This window comes from Martes martes (genome assembly GCF_963455335.1).
Source record: "Martes martes genome assembly, chromosome: 8".
Taxonomy (NCBI): Eukaryota; Metazoa; Chordata; class Mammalia; order Carnivora; family Mustelidae; genus Martes; species Martes martes.
Window position 1 is genome coordinate 61,865,140 of NC_137895.1, and position 27,104 is coordinate 61,892,243.

Below are 27,104 nucleotides of genomic sequence, written 5' to 3' on the forward strand. Positions count from 1 at the left end.
ATAATGGTGCAATAAACATAAGGGCACATGTATCCCTTTGAATTAGTGTTTTTGTATTTTTGGGATAACCACCCAGCAGTGCACTTAATGAATTGTAGGGTAGTTCCATTTTTAACTTTTCGAGGAAACTCCATACTGTTTTCCACAGTGGCTCCTCCAGTTTGCACTCCCACCAACAGTGCACAAGGGTTCCTTTTTCTCGGTGTCCTCATCAACACTTGTTTAAACGAGTTTTGATTCTAGTCATTCTGACAGGTATGAAATAGTATCTCATTGTGGTTTTGATTTGACTTTCCCTGATGATGAGTGATGTTGAGTATCTTTTCAGGTGTCAATTGGCCATTTCCTTGTCTTCTTTGGAGAAATATCTGTTCATATCTTCTGCCCATTTTTAATTGGGGTATTTATTTTTTGATTGTTGAGTTATGTAAGTTCTTTATATATTTTGTACACTAACCAGATAAGTCATTTGCAAATATCTTCTCCCAATCAGTAGGTTGCCTTTTAGTTTTATTGTTTGCTTCACTGCTTAGATTATTTTGATGTAGTCCTAAGAGTTTATTTTTGCTTTTGTTTCTCTTGCCTATCTAGAAGAGTGTTGCTATGGCCGATGTCAGAGAAATTACTGACCATGCTCTCTCCTAGGATTTTTATGGTTTCAGATCTCACATTTAGATTTTTAATCCATCTTGAGTTTACTTTTGTGTAAGAAAGTGGTCCAGTTTTATTCTTTTGTTTGTTGCTATCCAGTGTTTTCCAACATTGTTTGTTGAAAAGACTGTCTTTTTCCCATTGGATATTCTTTCCTGCTTTGTTAAGATTAATTGACCATATAATTCTGGGCTTATTTCTAGGCTCTCTGTTATGTTCCATAGATCCTTTTTTTTTTTTTTTTTTTTGGTGCCAGTACCATGTTGTTTTGATTATTGCAGCTCTGTAGTATATCTTGAAATCTGTGATTGTGATGCTTCCAGCTTTTTTGTTCTTTTTCAAGATTGCTTTGGCTATTTGATGTCTTTTGTGGTTCCATACAAATTTTGGGATTACTTTTTCTAGCTCTGTGAAAAGTAATGTTGGCATTTTGATAGGGATTACATTAAATATGTAGATTGCTTTGGGTAATATGTATATTTTAACAATATTTGTTCTTCCAGTTAATGAGTATGGAATTTTGTTCCATTTGTTTTTGTCACCAATTTCTTTCACTGTTGTTTTATAGTTCTTGGAGTATAGGTCTCTCATTTCCTTGGGTAAGTTTATTCCTAGGTATTTTATTATTTTTGGTGTAATTGTAAGTGGGATTATTTTTTTAATTGCTCTTTCTGCTACTTTATCACTGGTGTATAGAAATGCAGTAAATTTCTGTATATTGATTTGGTGTCCTGTGACTTTACTGAATTCATTTATCAGTTCTAGTAGTTCTTGGCAGTCTTTAGGGTTTTCTACATACAGTATCATGTCATGTGCAAATAGTGAAAGTTTTACAACTTCTTTATTGATTTGGATGACTTTCTGTTTCTTTTGTTGTCTGATGGCTATTGTCTGATCCTAATATGTGATCTATTGTGGAGACTAATCCATTGTGCACTTGAAAAGAATGGATAATTCTGCTGTTTTAGGATGGAATGTTCTAAATGTCTCTGTTAGATCTGTCTGGTCCAATGTGTCATTCAAAGACATTGTTTTGTTGTTGATTTTCTGTCTGGGGGATCTGTCCATTGATGTAAGTGGGAATATTTCAGTCCTCTAATATTATTGTATTAGTATTGATTACTTCCTTTATGTTTGTTATTAGCTGCTTTATGTATTTGGGAGCTCCCATTTGGGTGCATAAATATTTACAATTGTTACATCTTCTTGTTGGGTTGTTTCTTTTATGATTATATAGTGTCTGTCTTTGTCTCTTGTTACAGTCTTTGTTTCAAAGTCCATTTTTTTTGATGTAAGTATTGCTAGTCTAGCTTTCTTTTCAATTCCATTTATTTGATAAATGCTTTTCCATCCTTTTATTTTTAATCTGCATATGTCTTTAGGTTTGAAATGAGCCTCTATATAGATGGGTCTTGGTTGGTTGGTTGTTTGTTTTAATTACGTTCCATCACCCTATGTCTTTTGATTTAGTATATAGATGGGTCTTGGTTGTATATAGATGGGTATATAGTATATATATAGATGGGTCTTGGTTGGTTGTTTGTTTGTTTTAACTACGTTCCATCACCCTATGTCTTTTGATTTAGTCCACTATATTCAGAGTAATTATTGATAGGTATATACTTATTGCCATTTTGTTACTTGTTTTATAGTTGTTTTGTAGTTCTTACCTGTTTCTTTCTTTTCTTGCTCTCTTCTCTCATGATTTGTTGGCTCTCTTTAATGATATACTTGGATTCTTTTTTCTTTATTTTTTGCATATCTATTGCCAGTTTTTGATTTGTGGTCACTGTTAGGTTTATTGATGATATCTCATGTATATAGCAGTCTATATTAAGTTGATGGTCACTTAATTAGAACCCATTCTTTTTTTTTTTTTTTAAGATTTTTTTTTATTTATCTGACAGAGATCACAAGTAGGCAGAGAGGTAGGCAGAGAGGGAGCCTGGGAAACAGGCTCTCTGCTGAGCAGAGAGCCCGACGTGGTGCTCGATTCCAGGATCCTGGAATCATGACCTGAGCTGAAGGCAGAGGCTTTAACCCACTGAGCCACCCAGGCACCCTAGAACCCATTCTTAAAGCACTAAAATTTTACTCCACTCCTCTCCACATTTTAGGTATATAGTGTCATACTTTACATTCTTATATTTTGTGAATCCCTTGACTGATTTTTATAGATATACTCAATTCTATGGCTTTTATGTTTCCTACTTTTCTTACTCCTCCTGATTGTGGTGTTTCTTTTCCATTCACAAAGACCTCTTATCATTTCCTGGAAGGCTGGTTTGGTAGTGATGAATTCCTTTAACTTTTGTTTGTCTGGAAAATTCTTTCTCTCTCCTTTTATTGTGGGTGATAGCCTTGCTAGATGCAGTAATTTTGGATGCAGATATTTTTCTTTCAGCACTTTGGATATTTCATGCCACTCCCTTCTGGACTGTAAACTTTGTGCTGAAAAATCAGCTGGGAGCCTTATGAGGTTTCTCTTTTATGTAACTGTTTTCTCTTGCTGCTTTAAAAATTCTCTTTATCACTATGTTTTTGCGATTTTAAATATTGTATGTCTTGGTGTGAACCTTCTTGGGTTGATTTTGTTAAGGACTCTCTGTGCCTCCTGGATCTGGATGTCTGTTTCCTTCCCCAGATTCACAAAAATTATTTTCTTCAAACAAATTTTCTGCCCCCTTCTTTCTCTTTTTTCCTTCTGGGATCCCTGTGTTGTGAATGTTATTATACTTGATGGTATCTCTGAGTTCCCTTAATTTATTCTCATTTTTTATTATTCTTTTTTTTTGTTGTTCAGCTTGATTGTTTTCCATTACTATTTTCTAGGTCACTGATCTGTTCTTCAGCTTCCTCTAGTCTGTTATTTATTCCCTTTAGTTTGTTCGTTCCTTCCTTCCTTCTTTTAAAATCTACACTTTATTTACTTTTCAGTAAGTTTATTTCTTTAAAAGATTTTATTTAGAGAAAGCATGTGAGCAGGGGGAGGGACAGAGGGAGAAGGGAAGAGAGAATCTCAAGCAGACTCCACATTGAGTGTGGAGCCTGATGCAGGGCTCAATCCCACGACCCTAAGATCATGACTTAGTCAAAACCAAGAGTTGGACACTTAACCAACTAGGCCACCAGGTTCCTCTACTTATCAGTAAGTTTAAATCCATGAGGGGTATAGCATCACCTGGATTCTGTGGCCAGTGACTTTAGAAGGAACGTTGCTTTGGAATTTGGCATGAGCCATGCCACTGTTTCCATAAGCATGAGTTACTTTTCTCCAGATTACTCTGTTTTCTTTGGTTTGCCACCAGGGGTCACTGTGTTATTCTTTGATTTGTACACATAAACTCATCTCTTGCTTAGGTAAAATTCAGTTTCATCTCAAGCATAAGTATCTTCAGTTTTAAGAAGAGCTGTGTGTTCTGCCTGGTTCTGGAGACCCCATGCATCGCCAACAAAAATGACTTTGGACCACAGCCTTCTAGACACACTTATTGTTTTAGTAGTCCTTTCCCAGCAGGCCTCCAGAGGTTCCAAGATGGAAGAAAGAGTCCATTAGTATATTTTTAATGTCAGTTAAGTTCTTCACCTCTGATTTGTTCTTATTTAGGTTTCCTGTCTCATTGTTGAAGATCTTACTGAAGTCCTCCACTCTTTTCTCAAGTCCAGTGAGTATCTTTATGACCAGACTTTAAATTCTCTATCAGGTATATTATTTAACTCTTTTGCTTAGATTTCTTGCTGTGATTTTGTCCTGTCCTTTCATTTGAGCCACACTCCTCTGTCTCCTCATTTTGTCTAGCTCTCTATATCTATGCGGTAGAAAAGTCAGATATGTATCCTGCTCTTTAGGTAGTGGCATTATGAAGAAGAGGTCCTATAGTGTCTTGTAGCTCAATGTCTCCTGTTCATCAGAACCTGGCACTTCAGAGGTATCTCCCATGGGTGTTGCCTATGACCTACTCTTGTGTGCTGAACCATATTTGCCTTTAGTCCAGTTGTCTGTGATGGCTCTCTTTGCCCACTGTGGGCATGGTTTTGTCCCTATGTTGTTAACAGGCCAGTCTGGGGTTGTCTTGGGCTTGAGTTGGGTTAGACCAGGAATTTACCAGATAACCTGTTGTGCTTGGTTATTTTCCACTCTCCCTAGGGTAGGAGTTACTTTGGAGTGGTTCTAACCCCTGTTGGGGCTGCTTGAATACCGCCACACTTGTGGTGCCACTTTGGATGGACTCCTGTTGAGGGCATGTTGGAGGGAGTGGATCTCCAGGACAGTGTGGATGCAGGGGTGCATGCTGGTCTGGTTTGTGGTGGTCTGGTCTGTTGTGAGAGGGGACCTGGAACTTCTTTGGAAAACTCCTGCTGAGGCTAGGTTGAGGAGGACTAGTCCACAGAAGAGCATGAGGGTGAGGTGTGCTGTCAGCAAGCTAGGTGGACAGTGTTCATGCCATTCCTCCAGGTGTTTGTGTATCTAAGCTGGGTGGGGGGAAGGAAATAGTGCTGGTCAGCTTTTTTATTTTTTGAGAATTTCCCAGAATGTGCCCCTTTAGCATGTGCTCTGAAATTAGTAAAGAGATCTCCCTCCAGTATATCCTAGGCATTTTTTATACTGCTACTTCTATGCTGTTTTTTCATGGGGCTGTTTGTTGTGCTGTATCTTTAGTTAGGACTCTGTTTCCTATTTCCCTCCAGCTCTCCTAGAGCTGACTCACTTATTTTTAAAGTTCTAGGTGTTAAGCCCGATGGGTTTTAAGAACTCATAATGTTAACTCTGTCTGGTTTTCAAAGCCAAATGTTATATGGATTTGTCTTCCTAGTGTGGGCCCTTTGTGCTGGCCTGGTTGGGGTCTCTTCTCCCTTCTCTGTACCCATGGCATACCTTTTTCCTGCAGACAGTACTGCAGGTCAGTTTGGCTTTAAACTCTATCTCTGCCCTTTTTACCCTCTTTGATGTGGTCTCTTCTCTACATTTAGCTGTGGAGAGTCTCTTTTGCCAGTTTTTGGGTTGGTTTTTGGGTTATTTCCACTCTTGTGGGTGTTATCTAGGTATATCTGTGGGCTGAAATAGCCTAGTATCCTCCTGCTCTATCATCTTCCCTCATAGCACCATTTTAAAAAGCTATCTTTCTCTTACTGATTTCAGGTGCTGTACATATTTGGGTCAATATTTGGACTTTCTGTTCCTTTGGCTTCTATGTATATTTATATGGCTATAATATAGTAGTTTTTTTCCATGAAGTTCTAAATAATTTATTATGGAGGGCGTGTATTGCATGGAGCACTGGGTGTGGTGCATAAACAATTCTGGAACACTGAAAAGAAATAAAAAAAAAAGTTGTAGAAGCCTATCAACCACAGGGTCCTTTACCTCTTTACACAAAATGATCTGAATTTTGATATATAATGAGAAGCAATAAAATGATCTAAGAACTTAACTCAAAAGTCATAAAAATATTGGAAAGAAAATAAATGATAGTCTATAGGAAAGAATAAATGAAGGCAAAAGAATTTTTTTCTCCAGTATTTTGGTCTGATTCTACATCTTCTAAATTCCCCATTGTAATTAAAAAATAAAATAGAAAACTGAGGTTAAAATCTCATTTTCAAAATAAATAAAAAGTAAAAACATTCCAGTTATTTGACATTATAAATCTGTGATATTTGGTAAGTTAATTATTCTGACTAGGAGCAAAATGCTTGTATGGATACATCTTATTGTCCTTGCTTCTAGTCTAGCCTCCTCATCTTCATTTTTGATACTACTGCCAGTGTGATTATTCTTAAATATGATCATACCAATCTCTTATATGAATGGTTCAGTGGATCTTCATTGGCAGTGTGATAGATTGAAGCTACTATTAATGGCAGAAAAGCCACCAAAAAGTCAAAAAGTTTAATTTGAGCTTTAACTATGGTTTATGCAGAAGCAATCCTTGTCCTGATCCTATGTTGTTTATGATCTAATGGGAAATGCTGGGAATGGCCAGCAATCCCTGTACCAGGGATGAAAGATTACTCCAAACTTTTCTGGGAAAGAGACTTCTTGAGAAGTCAGTCCCTTGACTTGTCAACACTCAGAGATGAAGACCCTTTGCTCTTTGCTCCCACTTTTATTGGTCCTTCAGGATAATCACAAATCCTTATCACGGTTTCTCAAGCACGTGATATGTGACAAGAGGTCTTACTGGAACTGGGAGGATCTGTTTATAGTAAAAATACGATATGCTAATCTACGTGTTCTATGAGTTCTGCTAAACATATCCTAAGGGACAGTGCATATATCTCTTAGATCCCAGGGTGGCTGGGCTGAGAAAGCTTCAGGAAGGTAACTCCCCTTGGCTTTCCAACAGCAGGGGAGTCTCGTAGGCCTTGGCATTCCAAAAGCCTACGCCCTTTTCCGAACCTTTCCTGCCCCCAGTGGCCTCCGTGTTACATTTTAGCAAGCCAGGTATTATGGCTGAGTTCATGCTCTACATTAATCCTAGCAGAGAAAGTCTGTTAGGAACCAAGTGATTACAGGGGAGTGTGATGTGGGCTGTAATAGGATATTAGGCTAGCTTTGTCACCTCCAGATACCCCATTCTCCAGCTACGGTAGACTATTTATAGTCTCCAGAGTTAACCACTATTTCTCATCTACAGGCTTTTGCATTTGCAAAAATGCAAAAATGTTGCATTTGCAACATTTGCTTGGAATACTGGGATCTGTCTCATGGAGTCCATCATGACTTATTTGAAGCAGCTTGTTTTCTGAAAAACTTTCTTGTATCCTCTGCTGGGAATGGGCTCAGTGGTCCCCCTCTTTTGTGCTTTCATGTTACCCTGTGCATACTTCTCTCATTCATTTGTCATAGGTATTGAAGCTATCTGTTTGCTTTTCTACTCTCCTAAACTGTGGGTTATTCAGAAATAGGGATGGCAGGGATGGGTCCTCTTTCTTAAATGATAGTGATACTGTGTATAATCAACTCTCTGGAGGCGTTTTGTTAGATAGAAGTGAGGCAGTAACTGGAGGGAAATGGAATTACTATGCATATTTATTGGATAGTAGGAATGATCAAAGGAGAATGCAAATTTGATATTTACTCTGATGTGCATTTCTTGCTTCCAACACCACAAAAGCATGGAGAGGTCTGTTTTCTCTAATTTTCCCATGTTATCAAGCTTTTTTCTTAATTAAAAGGAAAAATATAATTCTATTTATTCTATCTCAGTAACTTTTTCAAAGGTCATAAATCTTATACGTATCATGTGTGGAATGTACCAGTGCGACTCCAGGTGGGTGACCTAGTGGCTTCGATATTATATTCAAAGCATACTCAGCAGTGGTATACTCAGAAGAAGCCTAAGAGGTTTCAATTTGTGGCCCACAAAACTTATCTAAGAACATATTCTTTTATATACTTAAATCAGTTGTCTGAACAAAGAAATCAAAGTGATTAAAAAACATTTTTTATTGAAGTACAGGTGACACTCAATGTTATGTTAGTTTCAGGTGTACAATGTAGTGATTCAGCAACTGAACATTACGCTGTGCTCACTGCAAGTGTGGCTGCCACCTATCACCACATAATGCTATTACAGGGTGACTTTCTCTTAAATTTTTTTTTTTTTTTTTTTTTTTTTTGAGAAGGAAAGAGTGAGTGATGTGAGTGGTGGGGGTGGGATAGAAGGAGAGGGAGAGAGAGAATCTTAAGCAGGCTCCATGTTCAGTGTGGAGCCTGATGTGGGGCTCCATCTCATGACCCCCAGATCATAACTTGAGCTAAAACCGAGAGTTGGATGCTTAATTGACTGAGCCACCCAGGTCCCCCTACAGGGTAACTTTTTAAAATCAAATTTCTACTAAGGAAGTTTTTAAAATATGATTAATATTTGAGATTCAAAATGATGATGTGAAAAAGGAAAATGATTCTGTCAAATTCGGGCGAAGGGCTCTGCAGAAAAGCACCACCACCACCACCACCACCACCACCACCGCCGCCACCACCCAAACTTTAAGCACTAAAGTAGTAGTATTTAGGTGTAAAGGTAAAAGAAATATTTTTGAAGAATCCATTTCAACATATGCTTAATAAATATTGTAACAGTATTTTGGTAAAAGGAAAGTTGATTTCATAGTATAATAAATGGGATATTATGTATAAAGATCAGGAAGTAAATCTTGCTGTTGTACTATTACTATTATCATTAGCTAGATGCTTAGTGAAAAAGCCACAGTGAAAATATTGCATCCACTTTGGGTCACCATATTTTAGATGAAATAATGATGAAATGAGGGTCACAGTACTGACCATAATGAATAAGAGAGAGCTTAGCACAGTGGAATACACAGATAGGCCTTCAATGAATTAAATCTTGGAAGAGAAGTAGTTGTTTTAATGATGGAGGATTGCCAAGGGAGGCAATATGGGGGAAAAGAACCTCAGTGTGTGAGGGTAGGAGATCACTTATTATATTATAATATAATATACATTGGGTTCTATGGATTTGCCTAGATAGTCTATCCAGCCATCCATTCATCCATCCATCTGTCCATCCATCCATCCGCATCTATTTTAATTATGATTACATTATTCAACAAATGTTATTCCTAAAATTAAGAGCTTCGAATTACTGAAGAATATGAACCATATTCTGTTTTAAGTTCTTTAACTCTCTTTTAATGTTAAAAAACAATGGATAGGTAATAATTATTCAATTTTATAGGGGAGAAAAGAGAATCATATGCCCATTGTCATATGGAAAGTGACAGAATTAGGAGTGGTAACACTACACAGAGTTTGGACAATTGTCATTTTATATTTTAGCCAATGTGGGACATTGGGTCTTTCAGGCATCCTTCTGCTTGCTGTGTCTGCAGAATCCAAGACTCAGTGGCTCTTAACTCTTAACCAATATTCTTTCCTCCAACCCTCACTTCTTTCCTTCCTTCTTTGTCAGTGTTTATTGAGTGGGATATGTCAGGACCTGTGCTAGGAGCATGGTGATACAAAATGGTTGAATCCTGGTTTTCACTTTGTGCATGGTACCATGCAGCACATAGGGGATACAAGTATAAACGATCAAGTTCTGTTTTCAAGGAAACCACAGTTTCTGGAAAACTAGTTGGTGGTGTAATGGAGGAAATGGGAATGCAAGATAGGGATCTAGCTTAGCAGGCTTGGGATGCTGTGGAAAAGAGTCTTTGACACATCAAGGAGGGAAATGGTGTGGTTCGATAAATCATCCCTGGTGAAATTATGTGGAGGGAAGATTTAAGGAATATGAGATTGGAGGAAGGGAGAGAAGATTGGAGACTGTGGTAGTATTCCTGTGAAAGATCAAGAGAACTTGAAACTGCGTAGTGAGAGGAGAGAGGAGGTAGGAAGGGAGATGGGAGAACCATTTTAAAGGTAGAATCTCAGGACTTGATGAATGATCACATGTGGAAATGGGTGAGACAAAGGCAGGTTTCAGAAAAGTCTAGCAGGTCATTCAAGCAACCTGTTGAAGATATAGTGGTTTTTGCGTCATCACTGATGTTGAAGTCCTTTTGCCAGTCTCACTGTTGTCTGTGCCCTGCCTTGGAGTCTAAAGCAGCACAGCCAAATAAAAATGAAATAGTTTCTTCCAAATACACTAATCCAGCTCCATTGGGCTTTCCGATTATCTTTCCTTGTGCTTTTTATTGTTAATATTTATTGAGTGCTCACTATGTGTCCAGTGACTCTTTAAGCACATTACATGAATTAACTGATTTATTCTCACAAGAACAGAGGTAGTTTATCTCCATTTTTATAGATGGGGCAACTGAGGCACAGAGTGATTAGGTAATTTGTAAGAGTGTCCCCCGCCACCCTGCCAAAGGCAGTTGGGTCATGAAACCCAAGCAGTCCACCTTCCTATCTTGTCGTCTCAGTCATTATACTTTATAGATGGAATTGTTTTCTTAATTTCTTCTTCAGATTATTCATTGCTAGATATTAGAAACCCAAATGATTTTTTTTAATTGATCACATACCCTGAAACTTCGCTGAATTTGTTTGTTAGCTTGAGCAGTGTTTCTGTGGATTCTTGTGGGCTGCTGCCTCAGAGTTTAGTTATATTTTTTTCTTTCCAAATCTGTTTCTATTGATTTGATCTAGAATATCTAAGACCTTAAAAATATCTTTTGTATTTTTAAAATGTTACATAAAATTTACGCTTTTTTTCTTTTTTTACTTCTTGTATTATCTGGCTTAGAGAATTTGTTTGCTAAAAAAAGAAGACATGGGGCGCCTGGGTGGTTCAGTAGGTTAAGATTCCGACTCCTGGTTTTGCCTGAGGTCCTGATCTTACAGTCATGAGACCGAGCTCAGTGTGGGGCTCTGTGCGTGGTGTGGAATCTGCTTCATATTCTCTCTTCCTCCCCTCTACATGCCCCACCCCCCCACCCACACCGGTCATGCTCTCTTTCAAATAGATAAATAAATAAATAAAATCTTAAAAAAAGAAACTGAAAATGAAGAACATCATCAGTAAAATTTTTTAAGTGCTAAAGAAATAATGTGTTAAAGGCAAGCAGTGCTATCATCAATTAAGACCACCTTAAGTTTCCGTGGATTGATTTGTTTTGGTTGGAGAATTAAGTGGAGTTACAGCCATATCAATTACTATGATCAAATGACCCTCATCTAATTAGGTAATTTAGATAGCCCACTCATCCTGGAAAATTGTGGCTGCTCAAATCTGTTCTTGATTTGAAGGAAATGTGGTGATTTAACTTCCTTTCATAGTAAAAAAAATAACTTATTCCTTTCTCCTTGCTAATTTATGGTTCCTTGAAAGTCAGGATTGACTCTTGGTTTCCCAGACGGGTCTTCCCCTGCCCTATCCCATTTCTTTTCTGAGTTTTAAAATTAATATCCTTTCATTTTTATTATCACTCATAAGACATATGTTGAATTTTATTGACGTTAATGTAAAATGCTCAGACCACATTCTTTTCCCACCATTTTAATGTCTGACCCAGACCAGTGCCTCCTGCCATTGCAGCCTTGACCTTGGCCCTTGGTTTATGATGGATATACAACAAATGGAGCATATCATAGCATCTTAGGACTAGGAGAGACCTTGGAAGTCACTTTCTTGTGAAAAATTGTAACCCTCACTCCACACTATTTTCAGGATTTCAATACATTTTGGAAATGTTGACTCATATGGTGCAGCTCTTATTCTCAGTGTCAAAATAGAGAAATGGAGACATTTACATCTAAGTTAACAGAGAGGAATAAATAGCAACTAATTACTTATGTTCAGATACAGTGCTCTGGCTTCTTGTTCTCAAAGACAGGAAAGGAAAAAGCAGAAGCCAAAAATCACAGTAAAGGAAGGCTTAGGAATTTGACATCATATCTTTTCTAAAGATTTATCACTGAATCCGTGACTCTTAAGCTCATATCTAGTGAACTAGGTTCCCTCTGACAGCATCATGGTTTAGCCCTTTACCTATAAACTTTATGTAGAGGTATCAAAGTTACAATATCCCAATATCCCTTATATATTCTTAATGACACTGTAAACTGTGACTCCCCAGTATTTCACATGTATTTTATACTAACTTCTGGTTATATCTGCAGATTCATTTCTTTATACTTCATGACTTTTAATATTAAAGTGGAAAAAATTCCTTTTTTAAATTATTTTTTTCTTTTTTTAATTTAAATTCAATTAGCCAACGTGTGATATAGGATTAGCTTCAGATATAATATTGAATAAGTCATCAGTTGTTTATAACACCCAATGCTCATCCTATCACATGTCCTTCTTAATGTGCATTATCCAATTACTCCAACCCTCCACTCACCTCTCCTTCAGGAACTCTCAGTTTGTTTCCTGTAGTTAAGAGTTTCTCATAGTTTTTCTCCCTCTCTGAAGATTTCCTATTCAGTTTTACCTCCCTTTCCCTATGATCCTCTGTGCTGTTTCTTATATTCCACATATGAGTGAAACCATATGATAACTGTTTTTCTCTGATTGACTTATATCGCTCATTATAATACCCTCCAGTTCTACCCACATCAATGTAAATGGTAAATACTCATCTTTTCTGATGGTTGAGTAATATTCCTGTGTGTGTGTGTGTGTGTGTGTGTGTGTGTGTGTGTATGTAGATATATAATGTCTCACATTTTCTTTATCCATTCGTCTGTCAATGGACATTAAAACTGTTTCCACTGTTTGACTATTGTGGACATTGCTCCTATGAACATTGTGGTGCAGGTGCCTCTTTGGATCACTACATTTGTATCTTTGGGGTAAATACCTAGTAGTGCAATTGTTCAGTTGTAGTGTAGCTCTATTTTTAACTTCTTGAGGAACTCCGTACTGTTTTCCAGAGTGGCTGCATGAGCTTGCATTCCTACCAACAGCAAAAGAGAGTTTCCCTTTCTCTGCATCCTTGCCAACATTTGTTGTTTCCTGACTTGTCAATTTTAGCCATTCTGACTAGTGTGAGATGGTATCTCATTGTCATTTTGATTTATATTTCCTTGATGCTGAGTGGTGGTTAGTATTTTTTCATGTGTCTGTTGACCATTTGTATGTCTTCTTTGTAGAAACGGGCAGAAATTATCTTCTTTGTAGAAATGGGCAGAAGGCATTTCTGCCCATTTCTCCAAAGAAATGTTCATGTCTTCTGCCCATTTCTTGACTGGATTATTTGTTTTTTGGGTGTTGAGTTTGATAAGTTCCTTATAAATCTTGGATACCAGCCCTTTATCTGATATGTCCTTTGCAAATATCTTCTCCCATTCTGTAGGTTGCCTTTTAGTTTTGCTGGCTGTTTCCTTTGCTGTGCAGAAGCTTTTTATCTTGATAAAATCCTAATAGGTCCTTTTTAATTTTGTTTCCCTTGCCTTTGGAGATATGTCTTGAAAGTAATTGTTGTGGCTGAGATGACAGAGGTTGTTGACTGTGTTTTCCTCCAGGATTTTGACAGAATCCTGTCTCCCATTTAGATCTTTCACCTATTTTGAGTTTGTCTTGGTGTATGGTATAAGAAAATGGTCCAGTTTTTTTCTTCTACATGTGGCTGTCTTACTTTCCCAGCATCATGTATTGAAGAGACTGTTCTTTTTTCATTGGATATTCTTTCCTGATTTGTCAGAGATTAATTGCCCATATAGTTGTGGGTCCATTTCTGGGTTCTCTATTCTGTTCCATTGATCTGTGTGTCTGTTTTTGTGCCAGTACCATACTGTCTTGATGATTACCGCTAAGTCTGGAATCATGATGCCACCAGCTTTGGTTTTCTTTTTCAACATTCCTCTTGCTATTTGGGGTCTTTTCTCATTCCATACAAATCTTAGGATTATTTCTTCCAGCTCTTTGAAAAAAGTTGATGATATTTTGATAAGGATTGCATTGAATCTGTAGATTGCGCTGGGTAGCATAGACATTTTAACAGTATTTGTTCTTCCAATCCATGAACATGGAATGTTTTTCCATTTCTTTGTGTCTTCTTCAATTTCTTTCATAATTGTTTTGTAGTTACTTGAGTATAGATCCTTTACATCTTTACTTAGGTTTATTCCTAGGTTTCTTATGGTTTTTGATGCAGTTGTAAGTGGGATTTATTCCTTAAGTTCTCTTTCTTCTGTCTCATTGTTAGTGTAAAGAAATGCAACTGATTTCTGTGCATTGATTTTATATCCTGCCACATTCCTGAATTCCTGTATGAGTTCTGATAATTTTGGGATGGAGTCTTTTGGGGTTTTCCACATAAAGTATCATGTCATCTGTGAAGAGTGAGAGTTTGACTTCTTCTTTGCTGATTCGGATGCCTTTTATTTCTTTTTGTTTTTTCATTGCTGAGGCTAGGGCTTCTAGTACTATGTTGAACACCAACAGTGATAGTGGACATCCCTGTTACGTTCCTGACCTTAGGGAAGAAGTTCTCAGTTTTTCCCCATTGAGAATAATAGCTACTGTGGGCTTTTCATAAATGGCTTTTACAATATTGAGGAATGTTCCCTCTATTCCTACACTGTGGGGAGTTTTAATCAAGAAATGATGTACTTTGTCAAATGCCTTTTCTGCATCTATTGAGAGGATCATATGGTTCTTGTTCTTTCTTTTATTAATGTAGTATATCATATTGTTTGATTTGTAGATGTTGAACCACCCTTGCAGCCCATGAATAAATCCTGCTTTGGTGAATAATCCTTTTATTGGCTAGGATCTTGGTAAGAATTTTGGTAACCATGTTTACCAGGAATATTGGTCTATAATTCTCCTTTTTGGTGGGGTCTTTGTCTGGTTTGGGGATCAAGGTAATACGGGCCTCATGGAATGAGTTTGGAAGTTGTCCTTTCATTTCTATTATTTGAAACAGCTTCAGAAGAATAGGTATTATTTCTTCTTTAGATGTTTGGTATAATTCCCCTGGGAAGCCATCTGGCCCTGGACTCTTGTTTTTGGGACATTTTTGATTACTGCTTCAATTTCCTTCCTAGTTATGGGTCTGTTCGTGTTGTCTATTTCTTGCTGGTTCAATTTTGGTTGTTCATAAGTTTCCAGGAATGTATCCACTTCTTCCAGATTGCCTAATTTGTTGGCATATAATTGCTCATAATATATTCTTAAAATTATTTGTATTTCTTTGGTGTTGGTCATGACCTCTCCTCTTTCATCCATGATTTTATTTATTTGGGTCCTTTCTCTTTTCTTTTTGATAATTATGGCCAAGGGTTTATCAAGCATATTAATTCTTTTGAAAAACCAGCCTTTGGTTTCATTGCTCTGTTCTACTCTTTTTTTGGTTTCTATTTCATTGATTTCTGCTCTAATTATTATTAATTATTAATTCTCTTTTTCTCCTGGATTTATGCTTTATTTGCTGTTTTTTTTTTCCTCCCTAGCTCCTTTAGGTGTAAGATTAGCTTGTGTATTTTAGTTTTCTAATTTTTTGAGAAGGCTTGTATTGATATGTACTTTCCTTTTAGGACCACCTTTGCTGTATCCCAAAGGTTTTCAACAGTTGTGTTTTCATTTTCACTTGTTTCCATAAATTTTTTAAGTTCTTCTTTAATTTCTTTTTTTTTTTTTTTTTTTTTTTTTTTTTTTATAATTTTTTTTTATTTTAATAAACATATAATGTATTTTTATCCCCAGGGGTACAGGTCTGTGAATCGTCTGGTTTACACATTTCACAGCACTCATCATAGCACATACCCTCCCCAATGTCCATTTCCCCACCACCCTCTCCCATCCCCCTTCCCCCCCGCAACCCTCAGTCTGTTTCTTGAGATTGAGTCTTTTATGGTTTGTCTCCCTCCCAATCCCATCTTTTCATTTTTTCTTTTCCTACCTCCCCCCAAGCCCCCCCACCTTGCATCTCCACTTCCTCATATCAAAGAGATCATATGATAGTTATATTTCTCCGATTGACTTATTTCGCTAAGCATGATACCCTCTAGTTCCATCCACGTCGTCGCAAATGGTAAGATTTCATGTCTTTTGATGGCTGCATAGTATTCCATTGTGTATATATACCACATCTTCTTTATCCATTCATCTGTTGATGGACATCTAGGCGCTTTCCACAGTTTGGCTATTGTGGACATTGCTGCTATAAACATTCGGGTGCACGTGCCCCTTCGGAGCACCACGTTTGTATCTTTAGGATATATACCCAGGAGTGCAATTGCTGGGTCGTAGGGTAGCTCTATTTTCAGTTTTTTGAGGAACCTCCACACTGTTTTCCAGAGTGGTTGCACTAGCTTGCATTCCCACCAACAGTGTAGGAGGTTTCCCCTCTCTCCGCATCCTCGCCAGCATCTGTCATTTCTTGACTTGTTAATTTTAGCCATTCTGACTGGTGTGAGGTGGTATCTCATTGTGGTTTTGATTTGTATTTCCCTGATGCCGAGTGATGTGGAGCATTTTTTCATGTGTCTGTTGGCCATCTGGATGTCTTCCTTGCAGAAATGTCTGTTCATGTCCTCTGCCCATTTCTTGACTGGATTATTTGTTCTTTGGGTATTGAGTTTGATAAGCTCTTTATAGATTTTGGATACGAGCCCTTTATCTGATATGTCGTTTGCAAATATCTTCTCCCATTCTGTCAGTTGTCTTTTGGTTTTGTTAACTGTTTCCTTTGCTGTGCAAAAGCTTTTGATCTTGATGAAATCCCAATAGTTCATTTTTGCCCTTCCTTCTGTTGCCTTTGGCGATGTTCCTAGGAAGAAGTTGCTGCGGTGGAGGTCAAAGAGGTTGCTGCCTGCATTGTCCTCAAGGATTTTGATAGATTCCTTTCGCACATTGAGGTCCTTCATCCACTTTGAGTCTATTTTCGTGTGTGGTGTAAGGAAATAGTCCAATTTCATTTTTCTGCATGAGGCTGTCCAATTTTCCCAGCACCATTTGTTGAAGAGGCTGTCTTTTTTCCATTGGATATTCTTTCCTGCTTTGTCGAAGATTAGTTGACCATAGAGTTGAGGGTCTATTTCTGGGCTCTCTATTCTGTTCCATTGGTCTATATGTCTGTTTTTGTGCCAGTACCATACTGTCTTGATGATGACAGCTTTGTAATAGAGCTTGAAGTCTGGAATTGTGATACCACCGACTTTGGCTTTCTTTTTCAATATTCCTTTGGCTATTCGAGGTCTTTTCTGGTTCCATATAAATTTTAGGATTATTTGTTCTATTTCTTTAAAAAAAATGGATGGGATTTTGATAGGGATTGCATTAAATGTGTAGATTGCTTTAGGTAAAATAGACATTTTCACAATATTTGTTCTTCCAATCCATGAGCATGGAATATTTTTCCATTTCTTTGTGTCTTCCTCAATTTCTTTCATGAGTACTTTATAGTTTTCTGAGTATAGATTCTTTGCCTCTTTGGTTAGATTTATTCCTAGGTATCTTATGGTTTTGGGTACGATTGTAAATGGGACTGACTCCTCAATTTCTCTTTCTTCTGTCTTGTTGTTAGTGTAAAGAAATGCGACTGATTTCTGTGCATTGACTTTATATCCTGACACTTTACTGAATTCCTGTATAAGTTCTAGCAGTTTTGGAGTGGAGCCTTTTGGGTTTTCCACATATAGTATCATATCATCTGCAAAGAGTGATAGTTTGACTTCTTCTTTGCCGATTTGGATGCCTTTAATTTCTTTTTGTTGTCTGATTGCTGAGGCTAGGACTTCTAGTACTATATTGAACAGCAGTGGTGATAACGGACATCCCTGCCGTGTTCCTGACCTTAGCGGAAAAGCTTTCAGTTTTTCTCCATTGAGAATGATATTTGCGGTGGGTTTTTCATAGATGGCTTTGATAATGTTGAGGTATGTGCCTTCTATCCCTACACTTTGAAGAGTTTTAATCAGGAAGGGATGCTGCACTTTGTCAAACGCTTTTTCAGCATCTATTGAGAGTATCATATGGTTCTTACTCTTTCTTTTATTAATGTATTGTATCACATTGATGGATTTGCGGATGTTGAACCAACCTTGCAGCCCTGGAATAAATCCCACTTGGTCGTGGTGAATAATCCTTTTAATGTACTGTTGGATCCTATTGGCCAGTATTTTGGTGAGAATTTTCGCATCTGTGTTCATCAAGGATATTGGTCTGTAATTCTCTTTTTTGGTGGGATCCTTGTCTGGTTTTGGGATCAAGGTGATGCTGGCCTCATAGAATGAGTTTGGAAGTTTTCCTTCCATTTCTATTTTTTGGAACAGTTTCAGGAGAATAGGAATTAATTCTTCTTTAAATGTTTGGTAGAATTCCCCTGGGAAGCCGTCTGGTCCTGGACTTTTGTTTGTTTGGAGATTTTTGATGACTGTTTCAATCTCCTTACTGGTTATGGGTCTGTTCAGGTTATCTATTTCTTCCTGGTTCAGTTGTGGTAGTTTATACATCTCTAGAAATGTATCCATTTCTTCCAGGTTGTCAAATTTGTTGCCATAGAGTTGCTCGTAGTATGTTCTTATAATTGTTTGTATTTCTTTGGTGTTGGTTGTGATCTCTCCTCTTTCATTCATGATTTTATTTATTTGCGTCCTTTCTCTTTTCTTTTTGATAAGTCTGGCCAGGGGCTTATCAATCTTATTAATTCTTTCAAAGAACCAGCTCCTAGTTTTGTTGATTTGTTCTATTGTTTTTTTAGTTTCTATTTCATTGATTTCTGCTCTGATCTTTATGATTTCTCTTCTCCTGCTGGGTTTAGGCTTTCTTTGTTGTTCTCTCTCCAGCTCCTTTAGGTGTAGGGTTAGGTTGTGTATTTGAGACCTTTCTTGTTTCTTGAGAAAGGCTTGCACTGCTATATATTTTCCTCTCAGGACTGCCTTTGTTGTGTCCCACAGATTTTGAACTGTTGTGTTTTCATTATCATTTGTTTCCATGAATTTTTTCAATTCTTCTTTAATTTCCTTGTTGACCCATTCATTTTTTAGAAGGATGCTGTTTAGTCTCCATGTATTTGCGTTCTTTCCAAATTTCCTCTTGTGATTGAGTTCGAGCTTCAGAGCATTGTGGTCTGAAAATATGCAGGGAATGATCTCGATCTTTTGGTACCGATTGAGACCTGATTTATGACCCAGGATGTGGTCTATTCTGGAGAATGTTCCATGTGCACTAGAGAAGAATGTATATTCTGTTGCTTTGGGATGGAATGTTCTGAATATATCTGTGATGTCCATCTGGTCCAGTGTGTCATTTAAGGCCTTTATTTCCTTGTTGATCTTTTGCTTAGATGATCTGTCCATTTCAGTGAGGGGAGTGTTAAAGTCCCCTGCTATTATTGTATTACTGTCGATGTATTTCTTTGATTTTGTTATTAATTGGTTTATATAGTTGGCTGCTCCCATGTTAGGGGCATAGATATTTAAGATTGTTAGATCTTCTTGTTGGACAGACCCTTTGAGTATGATATAGTGTCCTTCCTCTTCTCTTATTATAGTCTTTGGCTTAAAATCTAATTGATCTGATATAAGGATTGCCACCCCAGCTTTCTTCTGATGTCCATTAGCATGGTACATTGTTTTCCACCCCCTCACTTTAAATCTGGAGGTGTCTTCGGGTCTAAAATGAGTTTCTTGTAGGCAGCATATGGATGGGTTTTGTTTTTTTATCCATTCTGATACCCTGTGTCTTTTGATTGGGGCATTTAGCCCATTAACATTCAGGGTAACTATTGAGAGATATGAATTTAGTGCCATTGTATTGCCTGTAAGATGATTGTTACTGTATATTGTTTCTGTTTCTTTCTGATCTACTACTTTTAGGGTCTCTCTTTGCTTAGAGGACCCCTTTCAATATTTCCTGTAGAGCTGGTTTTGTGTTTGCAAATTCTTTCAGCTTTTGTTTGTCCTGGAAGCTCTTTATCTCTCCTTCTATTTTCAATGATAGCCTAGCCGGATATAGTATTCTTGGCTGCATGTTTTTCTCGTTTAGTGCTCTGAATATATCATGCCAGTTCTTTCTGGCCTGCCAGGTCTCTGTGGATAGGTCCGCTGCCAATCTAATGTTTTTACCCTTGTATGTTACAGACTTCTTTTCCCGGGCTGCTTTCAGGATTTTCTCTTTGTCGCTAAGACTTGTAAATTTTACTATCAGGTGACGAGGTGTGGACCTATTTTTATTGATTTTGAGGGGCGTTCTTAGCATCTCCTGGATTTTGATGTTTGTTCCCTTTGCCATATTAGGGAAATTCTCTCCAATAATTGTCTCCAATATACCTTCTGCTCCCCTCTCTCTTTCTTCTTCTTCTGGAATCCCAATTATTCTAATGTTGTGTCGTCTTATGGTGTCACTTATCTCTCGAATCCTCTCCTCGTGTTCCAGTAGTTGTTTGTCTCTCTTTTGCTCAGCTTCTTTATTCTCTGTCATTTGGTCTTCTATGTCACTAATTCTTTCTTCTGCCTCATTTATCCTGGCAGTGAGAGCTTCCATTTTTGATTGCACCTCATGAATAGCTTTTTTGATTTCAACTTGGTTAGATTTTAGTTCTTTTATTTCTCCAGAAAGGGCTTTTATCTCTCCGGAGAGGGTTTCTCTAATATCTTCTATGCCTTTTTCGAGCCCGGCTAGAACCTTGAGAATTGTCATTCTGAACTCTAGATCTGTCATGCTACCTATGTCTGTATTGATTAGGTCTCCAGCCTTCGGTACGGCCTCTTGTTCTTTTTTTTGAGGTGAGTTTTTCCGCCTTGTCATTTTGTCCAGGTAGGATTTGCTTTCTCCTGCTGTGGAATTCCGCTGTTCTTGGTGACTGAAGTTGGTTTTGGATGGTTTCTTGTTGATCTTCTGGGGGAGGGGCCTGTTGTAGTGATTCTCAAGTGTCTTTGCCGCAGGCGGAATTGCACCGCCCTTGCCAGGGGCCGGGCTAAGTAATCCGCTCGGGTTCGCTTTCGGGAGCTTTTGTTCCCTGAGCGCTTTCCGTAGAGTTCCGGAGGACGGGAATGAAGATGGCGGCCTCCCAATCTCTCGGCCCAGAGGAGCCGAGAGCTTGGGGTTCCGCTCCTCAGTGCGCTCTCAGAGCAAAGCGCCCAATAGCCCCGCCTCCCTGGCTTGCGGTCGCGCCTCGAGGAAAGCAGTCAATTGTTGGAGCTGGAGAAAAGCGCCGAGTCGCTTTTGTCTCCGTGGCCTCCGGCCGCGCTCCGAGCCCACCCAGCCTGCGACCGGCACAAGGTAACCCCGGGCTTAGAGCTCACTCCTCGGCTTTGTCGCTATAGCCGGCTTCCCCGCTCTAATACCTGCGAGCTCTGCGGCACTCAGACACCCCCAGTCCTTCTGTGACCCCGCGGGTCCTGGGGTTATGCTGACCCCGCCTGGGTTTCCCCCCAGTTTAGCCTCTGGAGCGATGTCTCCCAGTGGAGCCGACTTTTAAAAGTCCCGATTTTGTGCTCCGTCGCTCCGCCGCTTGCCGGGTGCCGGCCCCTCCCCCCGGGGTCTATCTTCCCGTCGCTTTGGATTCACTTCTCCGCAGGTCCTACCTTTCAGAAAGTGATCGATTTTCTGTTTCTGGGATTGTTGCTCTTCTTCTCTTCGATTTCCCGTTGGATTTATAGGTGTTCACAATGGTTAGATAAGCTATCTAGCTGATCTCCTGCTACCCGATGTCGTCTCAGCCTGCTACTTCTCCGCCATCTTGACTCCTCCCCCTCTTCTTTAATTTCTTAATTGACCCATTCATTCTTTAGTAGGATGCTCTTTAACCTCCATGCATTTTTTCCTTCTGAATTTCCTCCTGTGACTGAGTTCAAGTTTTAAAACATTATGATCTGAAAATATATGAGAATAATTGTAGTCTTTTGGTACCATTTGAGACCTGATTTGTCACCCAGTATGTGATTTATTCTGGATAATATTCCATGTGCACTCCAGAAGAATATGTACTCTGTTGATTTAGGATGGAATGCTCTGAATATATCTGTGAAGTCTAGCTTGTCCAGTGTGTCATTCAAAGCCCCTGTTTCCTTGTTGATCTTCTGCTTAAGTGATATATTCATTGCTGTGAGTGGGGTGTTAAAGTCCCCTACAATTATTGTATTATTATCAATGTGTTTCTTTAATTTAGCTACTAATTGGTTTACATAATTGGCTGCTCCAGAGTTAGGATCATAAATATTTATAATGTTAGATCTTGGATAGACCCTTTAAGTATGATATAGTGTCCCTCTTCATCCCTGTAGTCTTTGTTTTAAAATCTGATTTGTCTGATAGGAGGATTACTACCTGAGCTTTCTTTTGATATCCATTAGCATGATAAATTGTTCTCCACCCTCTCACTTTCAGTCTGGTGGTGTCTTTAGATCTAGAGTCTAGGAGTCTAGGAGACTTTAGAGTCTCCTTAGACATCACAATGTTGGTTCTTGCTTTTTTAATCTAGTCTGATACCTCATGTCTTTTGATTGGGGCATTTAGTCCATTTACATTCAGAGTAACTATTGACAGATATGAATTTAGTGCCATTGTATTATTTGTAAAGTCCCTGTTTCTGTAGATTGTCTCTGTTTCTTTCTAGTCTGTGTTATTTTGGGGCTCTCTCTTTGCTTAAAAGATCCTCTTTAATATTTCTTGCAGGGTTGGTTTAGTGATCACAAATTCTTTAATTTGTTTGTTCTGGAAGCTTTTCATCTTCTCTTCCATTCTGAATGATAGCCTTGCTAGATAAAGTATTGTTGCCTGTATGTTTTTCTCACATAGCACCCTGAATATATCATGCCAGTCCTTTCTGGCCTGCCAGGTCTCTGTGGACAAGTCTGCTGCCAGTCTGTTTCTACCTATGTAGGTCACAGACCTCTTGCCTCAAGCTGCTTTCAGGATTTTCTCTTTATCTCTGAAATATGCAATGTTCACTATTATATGTTGGGGTGTTGACCTCTTTTTATTAGTTTTGAGGGGGGATAATTTCTATCTCTTGGACTGGATGCATGTTTCTTTCCCCAGATTTGGGAAGTTCTCAGCTTTGATTCATCAAATATACCTTCTGTTCCTCTCTGTTTCTTCCTCCGAGACCCCAAATTTTAATATTGTTTCACTTTATGTTATCATGGATTTCTTGAAGCCTCTCCTTGTGACCCATTAGTTGTTTTCTCTCTTTTCCTCAGCTTCCTTCCTTTCCATCATCTTGTCTTCTGTGTTACTCTCTCTTCTGCCTCATTTACCCTAGCTATTAGAGCATCCAGTTTAGACTGCATCTCAGTTAAAGCATTTTTAATATTGGGCTGTTTATATTTTATTTCTTCACTAAGAAATTCTCTGGTATCTTTTATGCTTTTTTCAAGCCCAGCTAGTAACTTTATAATCATTATCCTGAATTCAGGCTCTGACATTTTACTTATACCCATATTGATTATTGCCTCTGGTTCTTTCTTTTGTTGATTCCTCCTTCTAGTCATTTTGCCAAGAAAAGAATGGATGATTGAGAGAACAAAATCGAGAATATCAACCGTGACCCAAGTGAAATACACACTAGACAAATACAAAGAGGTCAGAAACCAAAAGAAAAAGAAGAAGAAAAAAAAGTGGGGAGTAGAATATAATCTCCCAGGTGGACAAAACAGGTTTCACTTGGTCCTGGGTGTATTTTGGTCTATTTTTAAAGAGGACACTAAAGCCTGAAATTGCAAAGAAAGCAAAACTTACATATATATGCAAATGTTAAATTGAAACAGTGAATGGATGCCCCAAATTAAGAATATATCTATATCTATAAAATGTAAATGTAAGAATGAAAATTAAAAAAAGACTTACAAACAGAGTTGATAAAATAAACTAGTTGAAAAGAAAAAAAAACAAAATTTTAAACTGAAAGACTGAAGACTCATGTGATAAAACCTCTAATTCTATATACTATTTTGAGTGGTCTATAAACTTGGTATTCCCCTGAGGGTCCTGCTGGTCTTCTAGGGGGAGGGGTCTGTTGCCTTGATTCTCAGGTGTCTTTGCCTCGGTAAAGATGTACCACCTCTTGCCAGGGGGTTGGGCTCAACGTAAGCTGCTTTCGGTTGGTCTGTGTGGCTTCTGTTTTTCTGTTTTTAAAGGATGAAAAAAAGTGAAAAATGGCAGCACCCTGATCTCCAGCCCTGGAGCTGAGGATCCCAGCCCCCACTCTTTAGTATATCCTCAGTGAACCTTTTGGGTTCCCCAAACTGCACCGCAAGAGCCCACCCGCACCGATCCTCCCAGGGGAAGAAGGGGTGTCTCACCATGGCAACCACAGGGTAGGCCCCTTTGGGGGAAAGATCAGCCAATTGTGTGTGCCCCATGCCACTGTTCCCTGGAGGAAGGACCATATCTCACAGTGGTTGTCACTTGCTGGGACCCTGCTTGGAGAGCAGTGGCCCGATCATGCCACAGTTCTGGGTTTATGACAACACCTGCTTGAGATGCCACTTGGAGCTCACTAATTGTAGCTGGCTTCCCTGTTCCAGTGCTTGGGAACTCTGCTGAATTCAGGCATTCCCATTCTTTCTGTGACCCTGGGGATCCTGAGACCACACTGTCCCTAAAATCCATCTAGAATTCTGCCCTAGTTTGTCACCTGAGCTCCTCTCAGGCGGGGATGGCCTTCACAGGAGCACACTTCTTAAAGTTCTGATTTTGTGCTCCAGGGCTACATCACTTTCCAGTAGCTGGCTTATAGTGGCTCCTTCCCTGCACCATTTATCTTCTGATGTATCCCCTCAGATTTATTTCTCTGCACCTCCAACCCTCCAAAAGTGGTCACTTTTCTATTTGTAGAATTTTCGTGCATCTCTGGTTGAATTCACGGGTTTTCAGAATGATTTGATAGCTATCTATCTGAATTAAAGGGACCGGATGAAATGTGGGTCCCCTTCATTTGCACCATCTTCCGACCGTTACCCTGTTCCTTATTTTAAATTAAACTAAAATGTACTTACAGATATCTGGCTAAGAAAATCCATTGTTGCGTCCACTAATATCATTTAACTTTTTTTCTGTCTTGTATTTTATTCAACCTATAGTATTTTGTTGAAATGCATTTTGTTGCATTTGAAAGCCTCTGTGAACTTCCACCAATTTTTCTCAGGGTTTGCTGGAGGTAGTAGCCACAAACTTATACTGTAAGTATAGTATAGTATAGTATAGTATAGTATAGTATAGAAAGACTATTTAGTTTTAGACATTTAAATATATAGTAATATTTAGTTTTAAAACAATATTTATAAATGTGCTCTCACTAATTTAAAAATGGATGATTTCTGTAGCTCTGAGACTTCAATATAACAGGAAAGAAGATGCATGTAATTTATTGATGGTTCAAGAGACATGTTTTTCCCAAAAGACTTAAATCTCCTAAACAAATGGAAGGAAAAGGCAGTTTTAGATGTTTCACGTTACATGTTTCTTTGGGTTTGGGGGTTTGGGGCTACACCATTGGAGGTTAAGATGGGTCAAAGAGGCTCTGCATGGTGAACTTGTGTGCTTCCATTCCTGCTCTGTGCTCCAAGCCTGCTTTCTGTCTCTTGCACTTGTCCTGCTGCATCTTATCCGACGGTGTTTGCACTGCTGTATTCCTTCTCCAAAGGATGCTTTCTTTTACCATCATCCTGTTGAAAGTCTTTTCAAGACTAAGATCTCAGCCTGTATATTACCTTCTCGGGGAAGCATTTTCTGATTTTTGCTCCAGCTGCCATGGATGATCCTCCTTAGGTCACTCTTATAATAGCTTGTGTATTTCAGGAAAAGTGCTTACTTGTCTATTTCCAGAAAAGCACCCGGAATTGTAATTATATGCTTGTTTTTCTTTCCATGTTAGTCTGTAAACCCCAGAGGGTTTTCTCTCCCTGGTATACCATTGGCTCCAAGAGGTTATGGAATGTGTGTTATTCATCAATATATCCCAGCGTCTTACAGCGTGTATAGACATGGATAAATACTTACTGAATAAATGGGAGGATAAATTAATAGTAAATATACTTCAGGGAGTGATGAACTACACTTTCTTTTTTGACTTCCTAAAATGATTAACCTTTTCTGAAAAGGGTGTATGTACATCAGGCAGACAAAAGGGAGAAGTAACTGACCCCCAGTAGAGTAGAGGCTCAGAGATGACGGTTGACATAAAATATTATGAGAATATGGGAGATTTTAGAGCAAATTTCTGTAAAGGTGATTTTTAGATTTGTATTGACATCTAAGACTTTATAGATAATAAAAAAAGTAAGTAAATACAGTGACTTTCTTACCTTGCTATTAATATTATTTTGACTATGACCTTATCTAATTCATTATTTGGTTCTTACTGCATGTCATTTTGTGTGAGTCTGTGCCTCCTATCATAATATATTAGCTTCAGTATGAGTTAAGAGCATAATGTTCAAATTTTGTAGGCATCATTGGGCTTCATTTTAAACACCTTAGCAGTAAATTCACACCAGCATTAAGGAGCTGCCTCTCCATAGCATGTGGAATTTGAAACATTGTGACATTGCACTCAGAGAATTTGGGGCCGAGGGTCTTATTTTTTTCAAAGGATGAGTACAAAGAAAACAAAAATGTGTAGTTGAAATATTTCTTGTTATAGTTGAGAGAGCGAGAACAGAAGAGAGGAATAGAAATAGCTCTAGCCTAACTAGTGTCTGGTTGGTGAAGGTGATAGCATCTTCTTGGGGATTGGGAAAGAAAAATATTAATTGATAATTCTGGTGAATATATGTGTCAGCTTTGCTAGGCCACAGAACCCAGATATTTGGCCAAACACTGGTGTAGATGTTGCTATGAAGATTTTCTTAGATGAGATTAATATTTATTTATTTTTTGTTTTTATTTTTTTCATGCTCCCCTAAATTGTCTTTATATGACCAAGGTTACTCCCCTGGCTGTGACTGAGGCCATTTGATGGAAAAGAATGATCAGAAACAGAGATTGCCTCATAGTTATTATCTTTACCATTGACCAGTTCTAAAATCTCAGTAGATGAGATTAGTATTTAAATCAATAGATTTTGAGGAAAGCAGATTA